Consider the following 6,982-nt stretch of genomic DNA (forward strand, 5'->3'; position numbering starts at 1 on the left):
ATGGCTAATGTTGCACCTTAAGAAGAGCTGCAAGAACAAGCCGAGGAACTTTAGACCGGTGTGTCTGACATCAGTCATGGCTAAGTTGGTGGAGGGGATTCTGAGAGACAGAATTTGCATGCATTTGGAAAAGTAAGGGCTAATTAGGAATAATCAACATGGCCTTGTCCATGGGAATTATATCTCACAAACTGAATTTTTGAAGATGTGACCAAAAAGATAGATGAAGGCAGAGTGGTAGATGTTGCCTGCATGGACTTTAGCAAAGTCTTTGATAAGGTTCCCCATGTTAGACTGCTTGGTAAGGTTATATCACATGGGATCCAGGGAGAACTAGCCAATTGCATGTAAATTTGGCTTGATGGTAGGAGACAGAGGATGGTGGTAGGTAGTTGTTGTTCAGACTGGAGGCCTGTGACCAGCAGTGTGATGCAAGGATCGCTGCTCGGTATACTGTTACTCATCATTTATATAAATTGTTTGGTTAAGAATATAGGAGGCCTAGTTAGTAAGTTTGTAGTTGACGCCAGAATTGGGTTAGTAGAAAATGAAGAATATTATCTAAGAGTACAATTAGCTGATCTAATGGAGTGAGGAATGGCAGATGGAGTTTAGTTTAGATAAATGTGAGGTGTTGGAGTTTGGTAAGACAAACCAGGTCAGGACTTACACAGTTAATGGTAGGGCCCAGGGGAGTGTTGCTGAACAGAGAGACCTAAGAGCGCAGACACATAATTCCTTGAAAGTGGCGTAACAGGTAGACAGGGTGGAAGAAGGCATTTGGCATGCTTGTCTTCATTGGTCAGAACATTGAGTACAGGAGTTAGGATGTCATATTGTGGTTATGCAAGACATTGGTGAGGCCACATTTGGAGTACTGCATACGATTCTGATCACCCTACTATAGGGAGGATATTACTAAACTGGAAAGGTTGCAGAAAGGATTTACAAGGATATTAACTAGACTACAGAATTTGTATTATAAGGAGAGGCTAGATAAGCTGGGAGTTTTTGATTTGACTTGATTTATTATTGTCACATGTACTGAGATCCATTTCCCTGGAACAGAGGAAGCTGAGGGATAATCTTATAAAATCATGAGGGGCATAGATAAGGTGAATAACCTAGGTCTTTTCCGCAGGGTAGGGGAGTCCAAAACCAGAGGACATAGTTTTAAGGTGAGAGGGGAAAGATTTAAAAGGGATATGAGGGGCAACATTTTCACACAGGGGCTGGTGGAACGAGCTGCCAGAGGAAGTGGTAGAGGTGAGCACAATTACAACATTTAATAGACATGTAGATGGGCATATGAATAGGAAAGGTTTAGAGGAATATGGGCTAAATGCAGACAAATGGGACTAGTTCAGTTTAGGATTCTTGGTCGGCAAGGACAAGTGTCAAAGGATCTGTTTCCGTGCTGTGTGACTCTATGATTCTATATTCTGGTCACTGCCACCCAGAGATACCTTCACCGAAATCTCACTCATCAAGTCTTTCTCATTGCACATCACCAAATCCAGAATTCCCTGTTCCCTAGTGGGCTCAACCGTAAGCTGTTCCAAAAAACTATCTTAATCATTTCACAAATTCCTTTTCTTGAAATCTGCTACTAACCTGACTTTCCCAGTCCCCCTGCATATTGAAGTCCCCCATGTTGATTGTAATAGTGCCTGTTCTAACTGCCTTTTCTATCTCCTGATTTAATTTCTTCCCCACATCCTGACTACTGCTCAGAGACCAGTACACAACTCCCATCAAGGTCTTTTTCTCTTTTGTGATTCCTCAGCTCTACCCATACAGATTCCGTACATTCCAACTCGATATCACTTTGTGCAATTGATTTCATTTAATTTCTTACAAAGAGGCTGCCCGCTCTGTCCATCTACCTGACTTTATAGTCTCTAGGACACAGTATTGAGTTGAACAATTTCAGAGCATGATCTGTGTCCTTCATTTTGGTTGCAACCTCTCCAGCCTCTACATGAGTTTTTTTTTTCTTACTGGCTTCGTCTCAGCAAACCCATCTTCTCCCCATCACAGCTAGCATGGCACTTACCTGACATCTCTATCTCTCCTTTATCACCATGACCAGCCCTTTGTCTTTTGATCTGGCCACCTCCAGTATCTGTTCCTGTCGCTCCTCTTCTCCCTCTCTGTCAAAAATATTTAGAAACCACAATTTTCCAACCCCTTCCTGTTCTGAGAAAGAGGCATATCAGACTCGAGACATTAACTCTATTTCTCTCTCCACAGATGCTGCCAGACCTGCTGAGTTTCTCCAGCATTTTCACTTTTTACTTTAGGTTTCCAGCTTCTGCAGTTTTTTTTATTCTGACCTGCTCATGTAGCCCCTGTATTGGTATGGCTGGTAACCCCCATGACGAAAGGGGTTTCAGTGATAGTGACACAATTGATTATCATGGACCACGGTTAGAGACCATTGCCTGGCACTTGAGTGATATTTGTATTTCAAGGTAGATATTTCCTAACCAACCTGTTCAGAGATGTTATTACACACCTCTGGTACAGATAGGATTTCAACCTAGGCCTCCTGATTCAGAGATAGGGATACTACCACTGCTCCACAAGAACCTCTTAGTTTTGCAGGGTATAGCTATTGCTTGAAGTGTTCTGGAATGAATAAAAATCAGACAAATACATATTTCTATTAGTTCTCGTGGTCAATAGGAGAGTGAAGAACAACCCACAAATCACTTTTTATTAATAGTAGGAAATATTTGGGAGATAATTAAATCTCCATGGGAGAGCTCTCCTTGTGCCTAGTTGGAGTGTGGTATTCTCTGCTGCAATCAATTGTTGAAACAAGGAATTCGTTTTTTTTTATTGTTGCAAAAATGAGGGATGAAAAAGGATTTGGAGAGGGAGAGAGCAGGCAGCAAAGGATCTGGAGAAATAACTGGCTCTAAATTAATAAACCCACTGGAATCAGGCTCCTCTGCAGCAGTTTAACATTTTAACATTATTCAAAGCATTTTAGTGTGAAGTCCTAGCTTGCTGAAGGTGGTCAGAAATCCCTGAAGTAATGTTTTATTTCCAATAAGATAAAATATTTAAATTACAGTGTTTTTCTGTCTCTTCCTACTCACGCTGTGTGTGTCTAACCCCATCACTACCTCCAATATAAAAAAAGGAGGCCTGCAGATGGTGTAAATCAGAAACAAAAACAAAAGAAATGCTGAAAATGCTCAGCAGGTCTGGCAGCATCAGGCAGAAAGAAATCAGAGTTTTGGGTTAAGTGACTTTTCCTCAGAACCAGTCCATGCTAGTCTCTGTCTCTCTCTCTCTCTCTCTCTCTTTGTCCCTTTCTCTCTTTGTCCCTTTCTCCATCAATCTCTCTCTTTCGGTCTGACACTCTTCCTCTCTCTCTCTCTCTTTCTGCCGGTCTTTGTCTCTCTCGCTTTCTTCCTCTCTCCTCTTTTCTGTTCTGTTATTCCCAGCAGTTTATTTGTTGTTGTGTCTCTTCTCCCTCCTCACAGCCCAGTTCCTTTGGGTTGAAGAAACAGACTCTCTGACTCAAATTTCGCAGCAGGTCGCTGAGATCAGGGCACATTCCCTCAAAACACCACCACCACCGGTCAGACAGACAGAGAGACCCACTCGGGACAGAGAGATCCACTTGGAACAGAGAGATCCATTCAGGACCAGGAGAGAATCCACTCGGAACAGAGAGACCCACTCGGGACAAGGGGATGATCCACTCAGGATAGCGAGACCCATTCTGAACAAGAGAATCTACCCGGAACAGAGAGAGATCAATTTGGAAAAAGGAATACACCCGGGACATGGAGAGAATCCACCTGACACAGGGAGAGATCAACCCGGGACAAAGGGATCCACCCACCACAGAGTGATAACTCCGGACAGGCACGGGAAAGCGGGTGAGCGAGCGGCTCCGGGATCCACCGACCCACAGGGAAGGTTCAAGCGCAAGCAGATCACTGATCCCCGAGAGAGGCAGCAGATCCCATGGGGTGTGATAGGAGCATTGTGACCACCAGAGGTAGAGGCTGGGACTTAGCCCCTAGGGAGGGACAGGAGATGGGGGGGCATCACACTGTGTCAGATACCCTGGGGGGGGCATCACACTGAGTGTCAGATATCCCGGGGGAGGGAGCCATTACACTGAGTGTCAGGTACCCCGGGGGGGTGGGGCATTACACCGAGTGTCAGATATGCCGGGGGGGGGGGGGGGCATCACACCAAGTGTCAGATACCCGGGGGGGGGGAAGCAACGAGTGTCAGATACACCGGGGGGGGGGGGGGGGGGGGGGGCATCACACTGAGTGTCAGATACCCTGGGGGGGGGGGGCATCATACTGAGTGTCAGATACCCCAGGGGTGTAACACACCAAGTGTCAGATACGCCGGGGGGGGCATCACACCGAGTGTCAGATGCCCCGGGGGGCGGGGGGGTGGGGCATCACACTGAGTGTCAGATACCCCGGGGGGGGCATCATACTGAGTGTCAGATACCCCAGGGGTGTTACACACCGAGTGTCAGATGCCCCGGGGGGTGGGGGGGGGGGGGCATCACACTGAGTGTCAGATACCCCGGGGAGGGCATTACACTGAGTGTCAGATACCCCGGGGAGGGCATTCCACTGAGTGTCAGATACCCCGGGGAGGGCATCACACTGAGTGTCAGATACCCCGGGGGGGGCATCATACTGAGTGTCAGATACCCCAGGGGTGTTACACACCGAGTGTCAGATGCCCCGGGGGGTGGGGGTGGGGGGGGGGGGGGGCATCACACTGAGTGTCAGATACCCCGGGGAGGGCATTACACTGAGTGTCAGATACCCCGGGGAGGGCATTACACTGAGTGTCAGATACCCCGGGGAGGGCATCACACTGAGTGTCAGATACCCCGGGGGGGGCATCATACTGAGTGTCAGATACCCCAGGGGTGTTACACACCGAGTGTCAGATGCCCCGGGGGGGCATCACACTGAGTGTCAGATACCCCGGGGAGGGCATTACACTGAGTGTCAGATACCCCGGGGAGGGCATTACACTAAGTGTCAGATACCCTGGGGGGGGGGCATCACACTGAGTGTCAGATACCCCAGGGGTGTTACACACCAAGTGTCAGATACGCCGGGGGGGGCATCACACCGAGTGTCAGATGCCCCGGGGGGCGGGGGGGGGGGGGGGCATCACACTGAGTGTCAGATACCCCGGGGGGGGGGGCATCATACTGAGGGTCAGATACTCCGGGGGAGCTTCACACTGAGTGTCAGATACCCCGGGGAGGGCATTACACTGAGTGTCAGATACCCTGGGGAGGGCATTACACTGAGTGTCAGATACCCCGGGGGGCTTCACACTGAGTGTCAGATACCCCAGGGAGGGCATTACACTGAGTGTCAGATACCCCGGGGAGGGCATTACACTGAGTGTCAGATACCCTGGGGAGGGCATTACACTGAGTGTCAGATACCCTGGGGGGTTCACACTGAGTGTCAGATACCCCGGGGTGGGCATCACACTGAGTGTCAGATACCCCGGGGAGGGCATTACACTGAGTGTCAGATACCCCGGGGAGGGCATTACACTGAGTGTCAGATACCCCGGGGTGGGCATCACACTGAGTGTCAGATACCCCGGGGGGCTTCACACTGAGTGTCAGATACCCCGGGGTGGGCATCACACTGAGTGTCAGATACACCGGGGGGCTTCACACCGAGTGTCAGATACCCCGGGGGGGGCAGCTCACTGAGTGTCAGATACCCCGAGGGGGGCAACACATTGATGAGAATTTTTTTTAAACTCAAAGGGTGGTGGGAGCGTAGGGGTGACTGATTCAGAAACTCTTGTAACATCGAAGCAGTTTTGAGATATTCACTTGCATTGCCATAGCCTCCATAGATATGGGCCAAAGCTGGAAAATGGGATTTGTGCAGTCCAATCTTTGTTGACTTGTACTTGCTCAATCCACCTCCTTCTGTGCTGTAAATGTCTGTGACTTACATTGGTTCTTCAATATGAAACAGGAGGCCCCTCAGCCCCTCGACCCTAGTGCATCATTCAATACAATCACATTTTTTATTTTTGTTCCATCTTCTTACACTGTCCCAAATTCCTTAATTCATGAAATACCTAAAAGCCCATTGACCTCTGTCTTGAACATACTAAATGATAGAGCAGGCGCAGCTCTCTGGGTCTGTGGATTCCAATGTGTGGAGTTTGCACATTCTCCCCGTGTCTGCGTGGGTTTCCTCCGGGTGCTCCGGTTTCCTCCCACAGTTCCAAAGATGTGCAGGTCAGGTGAATTGGCCATGCTAAATTGTCCGTAGTGTTAGGTAAGGGGTAAATGTACGGGTATGGGTGGTTTGCGCTTCGGCGGGTCGGTGTGGACTTGTTGGGCCGAAAGGCCTGTTTCCACACTGTAATGTAATCTAATCTAATCTATATGTAATCTAATCTAATGGTTCCAAGCAATTTAAGTGAAGAAAATCCTCAGGGGCTGACCCTTTACCTACCGTGAGATGATGACCACCCTCAGTTCTGTACTCCCCACCTAGGGAAACACATTCCCACCTCTATCCTGTGGGAATAAGCAAGTGGGTAAAAACTTGGCGGATGGATTATAATGTGGGAAATAATGTGGGGGTGGCTCAGTGGCTAGCATTGTTGCCTCACAGTGCTAGGGACCCGGGTTCAATTCCAGCCTTGTCAGACTGTCCGCATGGAGTTTGCACATTCTCCCCGTGTCTGCGTGGGTTTCCTCCGGGTGCTCCGGTTTCCTCCCACAATTCAAAGTTGTGCAGTTTAGATGAATTGGCCATGTTCAAGTGCCCATCATGTTCAGGGGATGAGTAAATTAGGTGCATTTGTCAGTGGCAAAGGAGTATAGGGGAATGGTTCTGGGTGAGTTACTCTTTGGAGGGTGAGTGTGGACTTGTTGGGCCAAATGGCCTGTTTCCACACTGTAGGGATTCTGATTTTCTATGAAAATGTG

Source organism: Chiloscyllium plagiosum, unplaced genomic scaffold (genome assembly GCF_037043375.1).
Source record: "Chiloscyllium plagiosum isolate Xiang-an unplaced genomic scaffold, Cpla_swu_hap1 HiC_scaffold_10, whole genome shotgun sequence".
Classification (NCBI taxonomy): Eukaryota; Metazoa; Chordata; class Chondrichthyes; order Orectolobiformes; family Hemiscylliidae; genus Chiloscyllium; species Chiloscyllium plagiosum.